Raw genomic sequence first — 19,761 nt, forward strand, 5'->3', positions numbered from 1 at the left:
TGGAACACTGACTTCTTTCATTTAATGCCTGCAGACTATAAAAGAGAAACCAACCCAAAAAGTTTGGTTGATTAGTCTGTGGCATTCTTTTAAACTGTTGCTTATGGCGGTCTCTGTGAGCTTCTCAGTGACATTCAGCCATCCAGGTATCCCGCCTGCAGTAGACGGAATGTGGCAATGGAACGCTGGCTGCGCGTGTCATAATAGGCTCTGAGCCTTTATATACCTGCGCACAGCAGCAGCCACCTTCAGTCTGCTGCTGGACAGCCAGCAGCAGCAGCAGCAGGAGAGGTAATTAATCAGCAACCCTCCTGCTAAGGGTAGACAGCTGCTCGTTCCACCCCCCCCCCCGCCTTAATTGGTTCTCCTCCCTTCCAACGGTGTTGAGGCGGGTGGGAACAGCCGGGGGTTGAGGGTACTGTGCTTAAAGAGGTGGAGTTATGCAGATCTAAAACGCGTGGATTGCAGCAGCAGCAAGCCGAAAAGTGCAGGCATGTGAGGGATCTAGAGGTTGACAGCATGTCTTCTTAACGGGAGTCCAGGTGGCCATCTCCACAAATGGACTTTTCAGAATCCTTGGGTGGCACCGTAGTCGGAAACCAATTCTGGTTATCGCTTCTCGGCCTTTTGGCTAAGATCAAGTGTAGTATCTGTTCTTATCAGTTTAATATCTGATACGTCCCCTATCTGGGGACCATATATTAAATGGATTTTTAGAACAGGGAGATGGAAAAAGAGCTTGCTCTGTCCACTCCACGCATTGACCTGGTATTGCAGTATCTCCAGGACCGGTGCACCCCTTCTTTAATGCAGTTTCTAAAATCAGAAAGAATTGAATTCAATGCTTTTTGTTCATTTTGCTTGTTTGTCGGATTTTGGGATGGACTCTTTGGCTTTGCTTTTCTTCTCCTCATTGGATTTTTCATGTTAAAAGTTGCAGAAGCCAGATGACAAGCTCATTTTGGTTCAACTTCAGCAACTGTGCATTGCATTGCCATGTAATGTAATGTAATGCAATGCTATCTATCTAGCTCTCCCTCTATACTTCCTTTTGGATAAACAGACATATTAGGCAAGCATTTTGGAGCTTTCACCTAAATAACTACAGGTGGTGAGATAAGCTGCACAATATAATTGACCTTTCAGTATATTGTTGCACACACACCATCTATTTAGCAAATGCCCTTGTTATCAACAGCAGCCTTTTAAACTCACCTGAGCTAACAGGTATGTGAGCTGGTTACTCTGCTGCGCTTAAAATTTCTTTTTTGGTTTGCTACAATGCCTTTTCTGAAACGTTGTCTCCCTCTGCTGGAACACTGACTTCTTTCATTTAATGCCTGCAGACTATAAAAGAGAAACCAACCCAAAAAGTTTGGTTGATTAGTCTGTGGCATTCTTTTAAACTGTTGCTTATGGCGGTCTCTGTGAGCTTCTCAGTGACATTCAGCCATCCAGGTATCCCGCCTGCAGTAGACGGAATGTGGCAATGGAACGCTGGCTGCGCGTGTCATAATAGGCTCTGAGCCTTTATATACCTGCGCACAGCAGCAGCCACCTTCAGTCTGCTGCTGGACAGCCAGCAGCAGCAGCAGCAGGAGAGGTAATTAATCAGCAACCCTCCTGCTAAGGGTAGACAGCTGCTCGTTCCACCCCCCCCCCCCCGCCTTAATTGGTTCTCCTCCCTTCCAACGGTGTTGAGGCGGGTGGGAACAGCCGGGGGTTGAGGGTACTGTGCTAAAAGAGGTGGAGTTATGCAGATCTAAAACGCGTGGATTGCAGCAGCAGCAAGCCGAAAAGTGCAGGCATGTGAGGGATCTAGAGGTTGACAGCATGTCTTCTTAACGGGAGTCCAGGTGGCCATCTCCACAAATGGACTTTTCAGAATCCTTGGGTGGCACCGTAGTCGGAAACCAATTCTGGTTATCGCTTCTCGGCCTTTTGGCTAAGATCAAGTGTAGTATCTGTTCTTATCAGTTTAATATCTGATACGTCCCCTATCTGGGGACCATATATTAAATGGATTTTTAGAACAGGGAGATGGAAAAAGAGCTTGCTCTGTCCACTCCACGCATTGACCTGGTATTGCAGTATCTCCAGGACCGGTGCACCCCTTCTTTAATGCAGTTTCTAAAATCAGAAAGAATTGAATTCAATGCTTTTTGTTCATTTTGCTTGTTTGTCGGATTTTGGGATGGACTCTTTGGCTTTGCTTTTCTTCTCCTCATTGGATTTTTCATGTTAAAAGTTGCAGAAGCCAGATGACAAGCTCATTTTGGTTCAACTTCAGCAACTGTGCATTGCATTGCCATGTAATGTAATGTAATGCAATGCTATCTATCTAGCTCTCCCTCTATACTTCCTTTTGGATAAACAGACATATTAGGCAAGCATTTTGGAGCTTTCACCTAAATAACTACAGGTGGTGAGATAAGCTGCACAATATAATTGACCTTTCAGTATATTGTTGCACACACACCATCTATTTAGCAAATGCCCTTGTTATCAACAGCAGCCTTTTAAACTCACCTGAGCTAACAGGTATGTGAGCTGGTTACTCTGCTGCGCTTAAAATTTATTTTTTGGTTTGCTACAATGCCTTTTCTGAAACGTTGTCTCCCTCTGCTGGAACACTGACTTCTTTCATTTAATGCCTGCAGACTATAAAAGAGAAACCAACCCAAAAAGTTTGGTTGATTAGTCTGTGGCATTCTTTTAAACTGTTGCTTATGGCGGTCTCTGTGAGCTTCTCAGTGACATTCAGCCATCCAGGTATCCCGCCTGCAGTAGACGGAATGTGGCAATGGAACGCTGGCTGCGCGTGTCATAATAGGCTCTGAGCCTTTATATACCTGCGCACAGCAGCAGCCACCTTCAGTCTGCTGCTGGACAGCCAGCAGCAGCAGCAGGAGAGGTAATTAATCAGCAACCCTCCTGCTAAGGGTAGACAGCTGCTCGTTCCACCCCCCCCCCGCCTTAATTGGTTCTCCTCCCTTCCAACGGTGTTGAGGCGGGTGGGAACAGCCGGGGGTTGAGGGTACTGTGCTAAAAGAGGTGGAGTTATGCAGATCTAAAACGCGTGGATTGCAGCAGCAGCAAGCCGAAAAGTGCAGGCATGTGAGGGATCTAGAGGTTGACAGCATGTCTTCTTAACGGGAGTCCAGGTGGCCATCTCCACAAATGGACTTTTCAGAATCCTTGGGTGGCACCGTAGTCGGAAACCAATTCTGGTTATCGCTTCTCGGCCTTTTGGCTAAGATCAAGTGTAGTATCTGTTTGGCTAAGATCAAGTGTAGTATCTTTTGAAAAGGCAGTTTGTCCTTGGGCTGCCCTAGTAAATTGATGCATGTTACACACTGGTTTGGTGCACTTGTTAGTACGCCAGGTGGCTCATAGAGTTATCTGATGGAAAACATGGCCCTCCAGGATCGAAGTCACTAGGCTGGGTAAGTGTGAGTGCTTTGGAGCAATGTGCCCCAGGAGTAGGCGCCCTGGTGGGAGTCCAAGCTTACTGGGACTGGGAACCCCAGAAAGACTTGGCTTCGTAGCACGCCGCACCTTTGCCAATCATACTTTCTGAGCAACCCCCCCTATTCCTGGCCTCCGGGCTAGGAAGGGGAATTTTTATAAACCCGGTCGGAGGTCCGGTCAGCTTTGGGCTGAGAAACCAACACAGGCTCCAGCTCCACTAGGGTGGCAGCCTAGATGGAAGCTGGGAGCACGAAAACGGCTCTTCTCCGGCTTCGGCTAGGGAGAGCATCGGAGATCCCTGACCCTCGCTGTGGCCTTCTGGCTCGGAGGGATGGGGATGGTTTATTGGGGACCCGCTCCTCCGGGAAGGGTCCACATGAATCCTCGCCTCGTGCGCTGTTTTGGTGTGACTTCGGTCACATTTTTCAGTGCCTTGGATGCAGCTTCAATCAAAAAATCTGTTCTTATCAGTTTAATATCTGATACGTCCCCTATCTGGGGACCATATATTAAATGGATTTTTAGAACAGGGAGATGGAAAAAGAGCTTGCTCTGTCCACTCCACGCATTGACCTGGTATTGCAGTATCTCCAGGACCGGTGCACCCCTTCTTTAATGCAGTTTCTAAAATCAGAAAGAATTGAATTCAATGCTTTTTGTTCATTTTGCTTGTTTGTCGGATTTTGGGATGGACTCTTTGGCTTTGCTTTTCTTCTCCTCATTGGATTTTTCATGTTAAAAGTTGCAGAAGCCAGATGACAAGCTCATTTTGGTTCAACTTCAGCAACTGTGCATTGCATTGCCATGTAATGTAATGTAATGCAATGCTATCTATCTAGCTCACCCTCTATACTTCCTTTTGGATAAACAGACATATTAGGCAAGCATTTTGGAGCTTTCACCTAAATAACTACAGGTGGTGAGATAAGCTGCACAATATAATTGACCTTTCAGTATATTGTTGCACACACACCATCTATTTAGCAAATGCCCTTGTTATCAACAGCAGCCTTTTAAACTCACCTGAGCTAACAGGTATGTGAGCTGGTTACTCTGCTGCGCTTAAAATTTCTTGTTTGGTTTGCTACAATGCCTTTTCTGAAACGTTGTCTCCCTCTGCTGGAACACTGACTTCTTTCATTTAATGCCTGCAGACTATAAAAGAGAAACCAACCCAAAAAGTTTGGTTGATTAGTCTGTGGCATTCTTTTAAACTGTTGCTTATGGCGGTCTCTGTGAGCTTCTCAGTGACATTCAGCCATCCAGGTATCCCGCCTGCAGTAGACGGAATGTGGCAATGGAACGCTGGCTGCGCGTGTCATAATAGGCTCTGAGCCTTTATATACCTGCGCACAGCAGCAGCCACCTTCAGTCTGCTGCTGGACAGCAAGCAGCAGCAGTAGCAGGAGAGGTAATTAATCAGCAACCCTCCTGCTAAGGGTAGACAGCTGCTCGTTCCACCCCCCCCCCCGCCTTAATTGGTCCTCCTCCCTTCCAACGGTGTTGAGGCGGGTGGGAACAGCCGGGGGTTGAGGGTACTGTGCTAAAAGAGGTGGAGTTATGCAGATCTAAAACGCGTGGATTGCAGCAGCAGCAAGCCGAAAAGTGCAGGCATGTGAGGGATCTAGAGGTTGACAGCATGTCTTCTTAGCGGGAGTCCAGGTGGCCATCTCCACAAATGGACTTTTCAGAATCCTTGGGTGGCACCGTAGTCGGAAACCAATTCTGGTTATCGCTTCTCGGCCTTTTGGCTAAGATCAAGTGTAGTATCTGTTCTTATCAGTTTAATATCTGATACGTCCCCTATCTGGGGACCATATATTAAATGGATTTTTAGAACAGGGAGATGGAAAAAGAGCTTGCTCTGTCCACTCCACGCATTGACCTGGTATTGCAGTATCTCCAGGACCGGTGCACCCCTTCTTTAATGCAGTTTCTAAAATCAGAAAGAATTGAATTCAATGCTTTTTGTTCATTTTGCTTGTTTGTCGGATTTTGGGATGGACTCTTTGGCTTTGCTTTTCTTCTCCTCATTGGATTTTTCATGTTAAAAGTTGCAGAAGCCAGATGACAAGCTCATTTTGGTTCAACTTCAGCAACTGTGCATTGCATTGCCATGTAATGTAATGTAATGCAATGCTATCTATCTAGCTCTCCCTCTATACTTCTTTTTGGATAAACAGACATATTAGGCAAGCATTTTGGAGCTTCCACCTAAATAACTACAGGTGGTGAGATAAGCTGCACAATATAATTGACCTTTCAGTATATTGTTGCACACACACCATCTATTTAGCAAATGCCCTTGTTATCAACAGCAGCCTTTTAAACTCACCTGAGCTAACAGGTATGTGAGCTGGTTACTCTGCTGCGCTTAAAATTTCTTTTTTGGTTTGCTACAATGCCTTTTCTGAAACGTTGTCTCCCTCTGCTGGAACACTGACTTCTTTCATTTAATGCCTGCAGACTATAAAAGAGAAACCAACCCAAAAAGTTTGGTTGATTAGTCTGTGGCATTCTTTTAAACTGTTGCTTATGGCGGTCTCTGTGAGCTTCTCAGTGACATTCAGCCATCCAGGTATCCCGCCTGCAGTAGACGGAATGTGGCAATGGAACGCTGGCTGCGCGTGTCATAATAGGCTCTGAGCCTTTATATACCTGCGCACAGCAGCAGCCACCTTCAGTCTGCTGCTGGACAGCCAGCAGCAGCAGCAGCAGGAGAGGTAATTAATCAGCAACCCTCCTGCTAAGGGTAGACAGCTGCTCGTTCCACCCCCCCCCGCCTTAATTGGTTCTCCTCCCTTCCAACGGTGTTGAGGCGGGTGGGAACAGCCGGGGGTTGAGGGTACTGTGCTAAAAGAGGTGGAGTTATGCAGATCTAAAACGCGTGGATTGCAGCAGCAGCAAGCCGAAAAGTGCAGGCATGTGAGGGATCTAGAGGTTGACAGCATGTCTTCTTCACGGGAGTCCAGGTGGCCATCTCCACAAATGGACTTTTCAGAATCCTTGGGTGGCACCGTAGTCGGAAACCAATTCTGGTTATCGCTTCTCGGCCTTTTGGCTAAGATCAAGTGTAGTATCTGTTCTTATCAGTTTAATATCTGATACGTCCCCTATCTGGGGACCATATATTAAATGGATTTTTAGAACAGGGAGATGGAAAAAGAGCTTGCTCTGTCCACTCCACGCATTGACCTGGTATTGCAGTATCTCCAGGACCGGTGCACCCCTTCTTTAATGCAGTTTCTAAAATCAGAAAGAATTGAATTCAATGCTTTTTGTTCATTTTGCTTGTTTGTCGGATTTTGGGATGGACTCTTTGGCTTTGCTTTTCTTCTCCTCATTGGATTTTTCATGTTAAAAGTTGCAGAAGCCAGATGACAAGCTCATTTTGGTTCAACTTCAGCAACTGTGCATTGCATTGCCATGTAATGTAATGTAATGCAATGCTATCTATCTAGCTCTCCCTCTATACTTCCTTTTGGATAAACAGACATATTAGGCAAGCATTTTGGAGCTTTCACCTAAATAACTACAGGTGGTGAGATAAGCTGCACAATATAATTGACCTTTCAGTATATTGTTGCACACACACCATCTATTTAGCAAATGCCCTTGTTATCAACAGCAGCCTTTTAAACTCACCTGAGCTAACAGGTATGTGAGCTGGTTACTCTGCTGCGCTTAAAATTTCTTTTTTGGTTTGCTACAATGCCTTTTCTGAAACGTTGTCTCCCTCTGCTGGAACACTGACTTCTTTCATTTAATGCCTGCAGACTATAAAAGAGAAACCAACCCAAAAAGTTTGGTTGATTAGTCTGTGGCATTCTTTTAAACTGTTGCTTATGGCGGTCTCTGTGAGCTTCTCAGTGACATTCAGCCATCCAGGTATCCCGCCTGCAGTAGACGGAATGTGGCAATGGAACGCTGGCTGCGCGTGTCATAATAGGCTCTGAGCCTTTATATACCTGCGCACAGCAGCAGCCACCTTCAGTCTGCTGCTGGACAGCCAGCAGCAGCAGCAGCAGGAGAGGTAATTAATCAGCAACCCTCCTGCTAAGGGTAGACAGCTGCTCGTTCCACCCCCCCCCCGCCTTAATTGGTTCTCCTCCCTTCCAACGGTGTTGAGGCGGGTGGGAACAGCCGGGGGTTGAGGGTACTGTGCTAAAAGAGGTGGAGTTATGCAGATCTAAAACGCGTGGATTGCAGCAGCAGCAAGCCGAAAAGTGCAGGCATGTGAGGGATCTAGAGGTTGACAGCATGTCTTCTTAACGGGAGTCCAGGTGGCCATCTCCACAAATGGACTTTTCAGAATCCTTGGGTGGCACCGTAGTCGGAAACCAATTCTGGTTATCGCTTCTCGGCCTTTTGGCTAAGATCAAGTGTAGTATCTGTTCTTATCAGTTTAATATCTGATACGTCCCCTATCTGGGGACCATATATTAAATGGATTTTTAGAACAGGGAGATGGAAAAAGAGCTTGCTCTGTCCACTCCACGCATTGACCTGGTATTGCAGTATCTCCAGGACCGGTGCACCCCTTCTTTAATGCAGTTTCTAAAATCAGAAAGAATTGAATTCAATGCTTTTTGTTCATTTTGCTTGTTTGTCGGATTTTGGGATGGACTCTTTGGCTTTGCTTTTCTTCTCCTCATTGGATTTTTCATGTTAAAAGTTGCAGAAGCCAGATGACAAGCTCATTTTGGTTCAACTTCAGCAACTGTGCATTGCATTGCCATGTAATGTAATGTAATGCAATGCTATCTATCTAGCTCTCCCTCTATACTTCCTTTTGGATAAACAGACATATTAGGCAAGCATTTTGGAGCTTTCACCTAAATAACTACAGGTGGCCATCTCCACAAATGGACTTTTCAGAATCCTTGGGTGGCACCGTAGTCGGAAACCAATCCTGGTTATCGCTTCTCGGCCTTTTGGCTAAGATCTTGTATCTGGTCAGAAGGATCCTAGAGTGTCTCCCCCTCGGCCTTGCAGCATCGCCACTTAGGTGGCTTAAGCTGCCTGCTGCTATTGGGGGGGGTCCAGAGGAAACGAGAGGTGATAATGGGCGTCAAGATTCGCTATGCCGGGACCGATGATATTCGGGTCAAAAATGCTTTTCGCATTGATATTGAGGAGTCAAGGAGGAATTTCTTTAACCTGCGGTTCTTGGTGGAAGTCGTCATCTTCAAGATTTTGAATGTTGGTCGTGGAGACATCATTTGTCTACAGGAGTTCCCAAAGAATGGCCGGTACGTTTTGGTCCTTGATCGTATGGCAGCTTGCCAGAATCTTTTCAAGACTCTAAAGGATCAGCAAGCCTTGGATCATCCGGCTCTTGAAGGGCTTACATTCACGGTATTGTATACTAAGGGGGAAGTGCCAGTTGTTGTGTTTATGCACAACCCCCTTGTGGATGTGGAGGACATTACTAGATTCCTGAACCGTCATTGCAGCTATGTGTCCTACTCACAAAAGGTGAGGAATGAGGTGGGCTTGTGGACTGGCAAACACAAGTTTTTTGTACGGCTCCAGGAAGACCCCCTGGGACCTGGGGGTATCCACTACCCTCCCCTCAGTTTTGCCATCGGGAGGGATAGAGGGTATATGTATTTTCCCGGTGCTCCGCGTTTTTGCAGGAAGTGTAAATCCTTTGGACACTACCAAGAGGACTGCACGGTGGAGAAGTTTTGTGGGAAATGCAATAAAGAGGGTCATCTGGCAATGGAATGTACTAACTCCATGGTCTGTAATGCGTGTGGGGAGGAGGGACACGCTTTCAAGGACTGTCCCCATCGTTCCAGGTCATATGCAGAGGCCGTGTCCCCACGTCCTAGTACTGCCGCCACTATTGGTGAGGCGATTGAGGCAGTAAGGGACTTCATGGAAGTGATGGAGGAAGCACCTGATCCTGCTGGTGGAAGCGCTGTTGAGATGGAGCCTGCAGATATGTCAATTCTGCTTGATGTGAGTGGTGAGGGAGAAGTGAGCGGTTCACTCTCCACAACGCCGGTGTTGGCTTTGGAAAGCTCAGAGGCCATTCAAGAAGGTGGTGGTGGCCAGGGTGACTTCACCGGGGCTGTGGTGAGGCCCCCTGATGAGGACTCTGATGTGTCTTCTGCAAAGAAGTTCCGACCAGATATTTCACCTGCCAGTATTGGGAGCATCAGCCCCTTAAGTGATAGGAGCTATCCCGAGAGCTACAGTGCCTCTCCTAGGAGGTCTTTTTTGGAGGAGGGGGCCAGCATTCTGTGCTTAACATCAGGAATCGAGTTTCAAGACGAGAAAGGTTGACTCTTCGGTGGGGGGTATGTTCATTTTTACCAAATATGGTTAAAAAATGGGCTCCAACGTGGGCTGTAGTGTACTGTCAGTAAATGTAAGGCTTATAAAATCTAAGCCTAGAAGATTGGCTATACTGGAAGAACTAAAAAATCTTGGAGCAAATATCTACTGTCTGCAAGAGTGCGGAATTGAAGAGTCACCTCCTGAAAAGGACTGGGTATATGGGCATAGCATTTGGTCAGGTTCAATGACAAACAAAAATGATGGTGTGGGGATTTTGTTGGGGAATAGGGATTTAAGTTTTGAAAATTATATGGTGGTGGAGCCAGGTCGTTGTATAATGGCAGTGGTTAAGGGGAGAGGGTGGAGGGTGAAAATTGTTAACGTGTATTGTCCAATTAACAAAGGGGATAGGTTAGCACTATTAGAGAAAATACGTTTTTTTTTGCCTGGAAGGATTCCAATATTATTAGTTGGTGATTTCAATTGTGTTTCTGAAGGGGAAATTGATGTCACGGGTAAGGTCCTTAATCAAATTACATCTGATTTTTCTTTTTTAGATGCAGCGGAATTTTTGAGTAAGCCACCACCGGCCACATATAGAGCTGATAGGGGAGGAATAGTGTCCAGGATTGACCGCATGCTGTATACAAATAGAGGTTTGGTGTGTAAATTTTTTAAACAGCATGTTTTTTCTTTCACAGACCATGAATGTTTGTGGGGTATGTTTGAAGGTGATAAAAAAATGGTGCATGGTGTTGGGGTATGGAAGCTAAATGTTAGGTTGTTAGAGGATGTTAGGGTTATGAGAGACTTCGAAAGTAAGTATGAATGGTGGAGGTCTAGGAAAAATAATTTTGTGGATGTGACTGTATGGTGGGATTGGGTGAAAGTGGAAATTAAGAATTTTTTTAGGAGGTGGGGTTATAAAAAAGCAGCAATTGAAAGAGGCAGATTTAAAGATTTAAATATGAGGATTGAGTGGTTACATAAAATGAGTATGAAAGGAATTGATGGTAGTGATCAACTCAGAGGAGCGAGAGATGAGATGAAGCGTGTTTTGGAAAAGCGTGGGAAGGAAATTATTTTTAGGACGAGAGTTGAGCATTTGGATATGGATGAGAAGTGTACGAGGTACTTTTTTAAAAAAATGTGCAGTAAGAAAGATGAGTTGGATGAGGTTGAAAATGATAATGGTATGACTGTGGTTGGAATGGAAGTGTTGGATGAGGTACATAGTTTCTATAGTAGTTTATTTGAGTCTAAATGGGTGGATGGGGGTTTGAAAGAGCATGTGTTAGGTATGTTGGAGAGTCAGCTTGAATCAGGGGAACGTGAGTGTTTGAGTGAGGATATTGTTTTTGATGAGGTTAAAAAGGCGGTGGATGGTGCGAAAAAGAATAAAACACCTGGGAAAGATGGGTTGCCTGTGGAGTTTTATGTAAAAGCATGGGATGTGATTGGTGTTGATTTTGTGGAGGTATGTCAATATATGTGGATGAATGGTGTACTTTGTAATTCCATGAAAGAAGGAGTAGTTGTTTTACTATATAAGAAGGGTGAGAAAAAGAATTTGCGTAATTGGAGGCCGATTACATTACTCAATGCAGATTACAAAGTCTTTAGCAAAATTCTGGCTAACCGTATGCGTGGGGTGATTGGAAGTGTGGTTGGTGTTGATCAAGTGTGCGCGGTGCCAGGTAGGTGTATGACTGATAACCTCTTGTTGTTGAGGGACGTAATTGGAGATTGTATGTTTAGGAAGGGGAAATGTATGGTTTTTTGTGTGGATTTTGAGAAAGCTTTTGATAGAGTGTCGCATGCGTTTATGTTTGAGGTGTTAGTTAGGATGGGTTTTCCTAGTGTTTTTGTGAAGGCGATAAGGTGTTTGTATGATGGTGTGGTGAGTGAAGTGTTAGTGAATGGATGTTTGAGTGAGAAGGTGTGCATAAAATCAGGGGTCAGGCAGGGGTGTCCGTTGTCCCCTGTCCTGTTTATAAGTGTGATTGAGCCCCTGTTGTGCATGATTCGGAAAGAGAAAGTGATGAATGGTCTTCTAATCCCAGGGAGTGGTGGAAAGACTGTAAAGGTAATGGGGTATATGGACGATGTTGTTGTGGTGAGTGATAATATGGCTGCTATGAATCGAGCAAGGTTGCTTTTAGATTTCTTTTGTGGTGCATCTGGTTTTAGGGTGAATTGGGGGAAGTGTAGCTTTAAGTGTTTTGGGGATTCGAGTGTTAGGATGGATGGTGTGATATGTGAAGAAGGTGCTATTAAGGTTCTGGGGGTGTGGTTTAACAAAGATCTGAAAGGGAATGAGAGTTGGGATGAATGCGGTAAGAGGATTGAACAAAAGTTAAATTTTTGGAGGTTGCGGGACTTGACATTGTCAGGCAAAGTCCTTATTATTAAGTCAGTGATTCTTCCTATGTTACTTTTTGTGTCCGTGGTTTTTCCAGCCCCTTATAGGGGTTTTAGGCGGATTGAGAAGCTAATTTTTACGTTTTATTGGGGAAGTAAGATGGAAAAACTTAAAAGGGAATATTTGTGTAAGTTACGTGAACATGGGGGAATGGATTTCAAAAATTTTGAAATTTGTCTTGGTTTAAATTATATTAAAACAGTGGTTGTTCTGTTAGGTAGGGATAACAAGACGGCTTTTATGATTAAATATATGGCTGGATGGATGTTGTTTGGGTTGAAATGGATGAGAAGGGATGCAAGAGTGCCTGTTTCGTTTAAATGTCCAGTGTGGTATGAGTTTGTTGAAAAATTTGTTGTCAAGCATGATTTGTTGGATGTTCCTATGGGTGATTTCAAAGTGATAAGGAATGTAAGGAGAAGGATGCGTGTTAGAGAGTTTGAATGTAACATTGGGGGCTTGAGATCGAGTGAAGCGTTGTGTGTATGGAGGAACCTGAGTATAAAAGGAATATCGAATAGGCAGCGTGATATCGTATGGATGAGTTTGCATGAGATTTTGCCTGTGAGAGAGGTACAGAAGAGGAGGGATCTGATTAGAACAGAGGTATGTCCGAGGGATGGATGTGGGGCGAGTGAAACTGTTATGCATTTGGTTTGGAATTGTGATTATGCTCAGAGTGTTTGGAAGGGAGTGGGTGGTTTATGCAAGGAACTAGCGGGCGTGAATTTTATAAATTGGAGAGTGGTAATGTTTGGGATGGGTGCAAGTAGCCGGGTGAAAGAGAGATTGTTGTGGTTGATAATGGCATGTGTAATAGAAAGTCTGTGGGACGTTAGGAATTTGTGTTTATTTAAAAGGAAAATAATCTCAGTTAATAATTGTGTTAGGATGGTTTTGTCAAGGTTATACATAGTTTATTTATGGGACAGCCGTGGCGGTGGTGGCTTTGATTCAGAAGGTTTTTGGAAAGTCAAAAAATGGAGGTCACTGGTAAAGTACCAGTAAGTCCTTGTTTAAGTGTTGTGATCTGTCTTTTTTTATGATAATGGTATGTTTTACAGTTTTTTGTCCATTCAAAAGGTATTACAACTGTTTCAGTATAAAGTTATAAATATGAAATAAAGAAAGTACCATTATGATGTAAGACTGGGCAACGTAGTATGAGTTTTTATACTATTGATTGTTGCTTGAAAAATTTTACTGAATGGTATAAAAAAAAAAAAAAAAAAAAAATCTGTTCTTATCAGTTTAATATCTGATACGTCCCCTATCTGGGGACCATATATTAAATGGATTTTTAGAACAGGGAGATGGAAAAAGAGCTTGCTCTGTCCACTCCACGCATTGACCTGGTATTGCAGTATCTCCAGGACCGGTGCACCCCTTCTTTAATACAGTTTCTAAAATCAGAAAGAATTGAATTCAATGCTTTTTGTTCATTTTGCTTGTTTGTCGGATTTTGGGATGGACTCTTTGGCTTTGCTTTTCTTCTCCTCATTGGATTTTTCATGTTAAAAGTTGCAGAAGCCAGATGACAAGCTCATTTTGGTTCAACTTCAGCAACTGTGCATTGCATTGCCATGTAATGTAATGTAATGCAATGCTATCTATCTAGCTCTCCCTCTATACTTCCTTTTGGATAAACAGACATATTAGGCAAGCATTTTGGAGCTTTCACCTAAATAACTACAGGTGGTGAGATAAGCTGCACAATATAATTGACCTTTCAGTATATTGTTGCACACACACCATCTATTTAGCAAATGCCCTTGTTATCAACAGCAGCCTTTTAAACTCACCTGAGCTAACAGGTATGTGAGCTGGTTACTCTGCTGCGCTTAAAATTTCTTTTTTGGTTTGCTACAATGCCTTTTCTGAAACGTTGTCTCCCTCTGCTGGAACACTGACTTCTTTCATTTAATGCCTGCAGACTATAAAAGAGAAACCAACCCAAAAAGTTTGGTTGATTAGTCTGTGGCATTCTTTTAAACTGTTGCTTATGGCGGTCTCTGTGAGCTTCTCAGTGACATTCAGCCATCCAGGTATCCCGCCTGCAGTAGACGGAATGTGGCAATGGAACGCTGGCTGCGCGTGTCATAATAGGCTCTGAGCCTTTATATACCTGCGCACAGCAGCAGCCACCTTCAGTCTGCTGCTGGACAGCCAGCAGCAGCAGCAGCAGGAGAGGTAATTAATCAGCAACCCTCCTGCTAAGGGTAGACAGCTGCTCGTTCCACCCCCCCCCCCGCCTTAATTGGTTCTCCTCCCTTCCAACGGTGTTGAGGCGGGTGAGAACAGCCGGGGGTTGAGGGTACTGTGCTAAAAGAGGTGGAGTTATGCAGATCTAAAACGCGTGGATTGCAGCAGCAGCAAGCCGAAAAGTGCAGGCATGTGAGGGATCTAGAGGTTGACAGCATGTCTTCTTAACGGGAGTCCAGGTGGCCATCTCCACAAATGGACTTTTCAGAATCCTTGGGTGGCACCGTAGTCGGAAACCAATTCTGGTTATCGCTTCTCGGCCTTTTGGCTAAGATCAAGTGTAGTATCTGTTCTTATCAGTTTAATATCTGATACGTCCCCTATCTGGGGACCATATATTAAATGGATTTTTAGAACAGGGAGATGGAAAAAGAGTTTGCTCTGTCCACTCCACGCATTGACCTGGTATTGCAGTATCTCCAGGACCGGTGCACCCCTTCTAATGCAGTTTATAAAATCAGAAAGAATTGAATTCAATGCTTTTTGTTCATTTTGCTTGTTTGTCGGATTTTGGGATGGACTCTTTGGCTTTGCTTTTCTTCTCCTCATTGGATTTTTCATGTTAAAAGTTGCAGAAGCCAGATGACAAGCTCATTTTGGTTCAACTTCAGCAACTGTGCATTGCATTGCCATGTAATGTAATGTAATGCAATGCTATCTATCTAGCTCTCCCTCTATACTTCCTTTTGGATAAACAGACATATTAGGCAAGCATTTTGGAGCTTTCACCTAAATAACTACAGGTGGTGAGATAAGCTGCACAATATAATTGACCTTTCAGTATATTGTTGCACACACACCATCTATTTAGCAAATGCCCTTGTTATCAACAGCAGCCTTTTAAACTCACCTGAGCTAACAGGTATGTGAGCTGGTTACTCTGCTGCGCTTAAAATTTCTTTTTTGGTTTGCTACAATGCCTTTTCTGAAACGTTGTCTCCCTCTGCTGGAACACTGACTTCTTTCATTTAATGCCTGCAGACTATAAAAGAGAAAGCAACCCAAAAAGTTTGGTTGATTAGTCTGTGGCATTCTTTTAAACTGTTGCTTATGGCGGTCTCTGTGAGCTTCTCAGTGACATTCAGCCATCCAGGTATCCCGCCTGCAGTAGACGGAATGTGGCAATGGAACGCTGGCTGCGCGTGTCATAATAGGCTCTGAGCCTTTATATACCTGCGCACAGCAGCAGCCACCTTCAGTCTGCTGCTGGACAGCCAGCAGCAGCAGCAGCAGGAGAGTTAATTAATCAGCAACCCTCCTGTTAAGGGTAGACAGCTGCTCGTTCCACCCCCCCCCCGCCTTAATTGGTTCTCCTTCCTTCCAACGGTGTTGAGGCGGGTGGGAACAGCCGGGGGTTGAGGGTACTGTGCTAAAAGAGGTGGAGTTATGCAGATCTAAAACGCGTGGATTGCAGCAGCAGCAAGCCGAAAAGTGCAGGCATGTGAGGGATCTAGAGGTTGACAGCATGTCTTCTTAACGGGAGTCCAGGTGGCCATCTCCACAAATGGACTTTTCAGAATCCTTGGGTGGCACCGTAGTCGGAAACCAATTCTGGTTATCGCTTCTCGGCCTTTTGGCTAAGATCAAGTGTAGTATCTGTTCTTATCAGTTTAATATCTGATACGTCCCCTATCTGGGGACCATATATTAAATGGATTTTTAGAACAGGGAGATGGAAAAAGAGCTTGCTCTGTCCACTCCACGCATTGACCTGGTATTGCAGTATCTCCAGGACCGGTGCACCCCTTCTTTAATGCAGTTTCTAAAATCAGAAAGAATTGAATTCAATGCTTTTTGTTCATTTTGCTTGTTTGTCGGATTTTGGGATGGACTCTTTGGCTTTGCTTTTCTTCTCCTCATTGGATTTTTCATGTTAAAAGTTGCAGAAGCCAGATGACAAGCTCATTTTGGTTCAACTTCAGCAACTGTGCATTGCATTGCCATGTAATGTAATGTAATGCAATGCTATCTATCTAGCTCTCCCTCTATACTTCCTTTTGGATAAACAGACATATTAGGCAAGCATTTTGGAGCTTTCACCTAAATAACTACAGGTGGTGAGATAAGCTGCACAATATAATTGACCTTTCAGTATATTGTTGCACACACACCATCTATTTAGCAAATGCCCTTGTTATCAACAGCAGCCTTTTAAACTCACCTGAGCTAACAGGTATGTGAGCTGGTTACTCTGCTGCGCTTAAAATTTCTTTTTTGGTTTGCTACAATGCCTTTTCTGAAACGTTGTCTCCCTCTGCTGGAACACTGACTTCTTTCATTTAATGCCTGCAGACTATAAAAGAGAAACCAACCCAAAAAGTTTGGTTGATTAGTCTGTGGCATTCTTTTAAACTGTTGCTTATGGCGGTCTCTGTGAGCTTCTCAGTGACATTCAGCCATCCAGGTATCCCGCCTGCAGTAGACGGAATGTGGCAATGGAACGCTGGCTGCGCGTGTCATAATAGGCTCTGAGCCTTTATATACCTGCGCACAGCAGCAGCCACCTTCAGTCTGCTGCTGGACAGCCAGCAGCAGCAGCAGCAGGAGAGGTAATTAATCAGCAACCCTCCTGCTAAGGGTAGACAGCTGCTCGTTCCACCCCCCCCCCGCCTTAATTGGTTCTCCTCCCTTCCAACGGTGTTGAGGCGGGTGGGAACAGCCGGGGGTTGAGGGTACTGTGCTAAAAGAGGTGGAGTTATGCAGATCTAAAACGCGTGGATTGCAGCAGCAGCAAGCCAAAAAGTGCAGGCATGTGAGGGATCTAGAGGTTGACAGCATGTCTTCTTAACGGGAGTCCAGGTGGCCATCTCCACAAATGGACTTTTCAGAATCCTTGGGTGGCACCGTAGTCGGAAACCAATTCTGGTTATCGCTTCTCGGCCTTTTGGCTAAGATCAAGTGTAGTATCTGTTCTTATCAGTTTAATATCTGATACGTCCCCTATCTGGGGACCATATATTAAATGGATTTTTAGAACAGGGAGATGGAAAAAGAGCTTGCTCTGTCCACTCCACGCATTGACCTGGTATTGCAGTATCTCCAGGACCGGTGCACCCCTTCTTTAATGCAGTTTCTAAAATCAGAAAGAATTGAATTCAATGCTTTTTGTTCATTTTGCTTGTTTGTCGGATTTTGGGATGGACTCTTTGGCTTTGCTTTTCTTCTCCTCATTGGATTTTTCATGTTAAAAGTTGCAGAAGCCAGATGACAAGCTCATTTTGGTTCAACTTCAGCAACTGTGCATTGCATTGCCATGTAATGTAATGTAATGCAATGCTATCTATCTAGCTCTCCCTCTATACTTCCTTTTGGATAAACAGACATATTAGGCAAGCATTTTGGAGCTTTCACCTAAATAACTACAGGTGGTGAGATAAGCTGCACAATATAATTGACCTTTCAGTATATTGTTGCACACACACCATCTATTTAGCAAATGCCCTTGTTATCAACAGCAGCCTTTTAAACTCACCTGAGCTAACAGGTATGTGAGCTGGTTACTCTGCTGCGCTTAAAATTTCTTTTTTGGTTTGCTACAATGCCTTTTCTGAAACGTTGTCTCCCTCTGCTGGAACACTGACTTCTTTCATTTAATGCCTGCAGACTATAAAAGAGAAACCAACCCAAAAAGTTTGGTTGATTAGTCTGTGGCATTCTTTTAAACTGTTGCTTATGGCGGTCTCTGTGAGCTTCTCAGTGACATTCAGCCATCCAGGTATCCCGCCTGCAGTAGACGGAATGTGGCAATGGAACGCTGGCTGCGCGTGTCATAATAGGCTCTGAGCCTTTATATACCTGCGCACAGCAGTAGCCACCTTCAGTCTGCTGCTGGACAGCCAGCAGCAGCAGCAGCAGGAGAGGTAATTAATCAGCAACCCTCCTGCTAAGGGTAGACAGCTGCTCGTTCCACCCCCCCCCCCCCCGCCTTAATTGGTTCTCCTCCCTTCCAACGGTGTTGAGGCGGGTGGGAACAGCCGGGGGTTGAGGGTACTGTGCTAAAAGAGGTGGAGTTATGCAGATCTAAAACGCGTGGATTGCTGCAGCAGCAAGCCGAAAAGTGCAGGCATGTGAGGGATCTAGAGGTTGACAGCATGTCTTCTTAACGGGAGTCCAGGTGGCCATCTCCACAAATGGACTTTTCAGAATCCTTGGGTGGCACCGTAGTCGGAAACCAATTCTGGTTATCGCTTCTCGGCCTTTTGGCTAAGATCAAGTGTAGTATCTGTTCTTATCAGTTTAATATCTGATACGTCCCCTATCTGGGGACCATATATTAAATGGATTTTTAGAACAGGGAGATGGAAAAAGAGCTTGCTCTGTCCACTCCACGCATTGACCTGGTATTGCAGTATCTCCAGGACCGGTGCACCCCTTCTTTAATGCAGTTTCTAAAATCAGAAAGAATTGAATTCAATGCTTTTTGTTCATTTTGCTTGTTTGTCGGATTTTGGGATGGACTCTTTGGCTTTGCTTTTCTTCTCCTCATTGGATTTTTCATGTTAAAAGTTGCAGAAGCCAGATGACAAGCTCATTTTGGTTCAACTTCAGCAACTGTGCATTGCATTGCCATGTAATGTAATGTAATGCAATGCTATCTATCTAGCTCTCCCTCTATACTTCCTTTTGGATAAACAGACATATTAGGCAAGCATTTTGGAGCTTTCACCTAAATAACTACAGGTGGTGAGATAAGCTGCACAATATAATTGACCTTTCAGTATATTGTTGCACACACACCATCTATTTAGCAAATGCCCTTGTTATCAACAGCAGCCTTTTAAACTCACCTGAGCTAACAGGTATGTGAGCTGGTTACTCTGCTGCGCTTAAAATTTCTTTTTTGGTTTGCTACAATGCCTTTTCTGAAACGTTGTCTCCCTCTGCTGGAACACTGACTTCTTTCATTTAATGCCTGCAGACTATAAAAGAGAAACCAACCCAAAAAGTTTGGTTGATTAGTCTGTGGCATTCTTTTAAACTGTTGCTTATGGCGGTCTCTGTGAGCTTCTCAGTGACATTCAGCCATCCAGGTATCCCGCCTGCAGTAGACGGAATGTGGCAATGGAACGCTGGCTGCGCGTGTCATAATAGGCTCTGAGCCTTTATATACCTGCGCACAGCAGCAGCCACCTTCAGTCTGCTGCTGGACAGCCAGCAGCAGCAGCAGCAGGAGAGGTAATTAATCAGCAACCCTCCTGCTAAGGGTAGACAGCTGCTCGTTCCACCCCCCCCCCCGCCTTAATTGGTTCTCCTCCCTTCCAACGGTGTTGAGGCGGGTGGGAACAGCCGGGGGTTGAGGGTACTGTGCTAAAAGAGGT

The 19,761-nt window shown here is 44.7% G+C and overlaps 11 non-coding genes and 1 pseudogene across 11 annotated transcripts; all 12 read left to right on the forward strand.

The window, feature by feature from the left end:
- The first annotated feature begins 611 nt into the window (after positions 1-611).
- Positions 612-802, forward strand: LOC141198998 (U2 spliceosomal RNA). Its single transcript, XR_012270763.1, has one exon. It is a non-coding gene; the product is annotated as a U2 spliceosomal RNA (small nuclear RNA).
- Positions 803-1,925: 1,123 nt separating this feature from the next.
- LOC141198999 (U2 spliceosomal RNA) lies at positions 1,926-2,116 on the forward strand. The gene has a single exon (XR_012270764.1). It is a non-coding gene; the product is annotated as a U2 spliceosomal RNA (small nuclear RNA).
- A 1,117-nt stretch (positions 2,117-3,233) lies between these two features.
- Positions 3,234-3,375, forward strand: LOC141200965 (U2 spliceosomal RNA; annotated as a pseudogene).
- A 524-nt stretch (positions 3,376-3,899) lies between these two features.
- On the forward strand, positions 3,900-4,081 carry LOC141200800 (U2 spliceosomal RNA). Its single transcript, XR_012272510.1, has one exon. It is a non-coding gene; the product is annotated as a U2 spliceosomal RNA (small nuclear RNA).
- A 1,121-nt stretch (positions 4,082-5,202) lies between these two features.
- Positions 5,203-5,393, forward strand: LOC141199000 (U2 spliceosomal RNA). The gene has a single exon (XR_012270765.1). It is a non-coding gene; the product is annotated as a U2 spliceosomal RNA (small nuclear RNA).
- A 1,119-nt stretch (positions 5,394-6,512) lies between these two features.
- Positions 6,513-6,703, forward strand: LOC141199001 (U2 spliceosomal RNA). Its single transcript, XR_012270766.1, has one exon. It is a non-coding gene; the product is annotated as a U2 spliceosomal RNA (small nuclear RNA).
- Positions 6,704-7,823: 1,120 nt separating this feature from the next.
- On the forward strand, positions 7,824-8,014 carry LOC141199002 (U2 spliceosomal RNA). Its single transcript, XR_012270767.1, has one exon. It is a non-coding gene; the product is annotated as a U2 spliceosomal RNA (small nuclear RNA).
- Positions 8,015-13,374: 5,360 nt separating this feature from the next.
- Positions 13,375-13,570, forward strand: LOC141200880 (U2 spliceosomal RNA). The gene has a single exon (XR_012272578.1). It is a non-coding gene; the product is annotated as a U2 spliceosomal RNA (small nuclear RNA).
- Positions 13,571-14,691: 1,121 nt separating this feature from the next.
- Positions 14,692-14,882, forward strand: LOC141200547 (U2 spliceosomal RNA). The gene has a single exon (XR_012272265.1). It is a non-coding gene; the product is annotated as a U2 spliceosomal RNA (small nuclear RNA).
- Positions 14,883-16,000: 1,118 nt separating this feature from the next.
- On the forward strand, positions 16,001-16,191 carry LOC141199004 (U2 spliceosomal RNA). Its single transcript, XR_012270769.1, has one exon. It is a non-coding gene; the product is annotated as a U2 spliceosomal RNA (small nuclear RNA).
- A 1,120-nt stretch (positions 16,192-17,311) lies between these two features.
- Positions 17,312-17,502, forward strand: LOC141199005 (U2 spliceosomal RNA). The gene has a single exon (XR_012270770.1). It is a non-coding gene; the product is annotated as a U2 spliceosomal RNA (small nuclear RNA).
- Positions 17,503-18,626: 1,124 nt separating this feature from the next.
- Positions 18,627-18,817, forward strand: LOC141199006 (U2 spliceosomal RNA). The gene has a single exon (XR_012270771.1). It is a non-coding gene; the product is annotated as a U2 spliceosomal RNA (small nuclear RNA).
- Positions 18,818-19,761: the final 944 nt, after the last annotated feature.

Source organism: Phyllobates terribilis, unplaced genomic scaffold, assembly GCF_046119375.1.
Source record: "Phyllobates terribilis strain yellow unplaced genomic scaffold, ASM4611937v1 Scaffold_108__1_contigs__length_5656254, whole genome shotgun sequence".
Lineage (NCBI taxonomy): Eukaryota > Metazoa > Chordata > Amphibia > Anura > Dendrobatidae > Phyllobates > Phyllobates terribilis.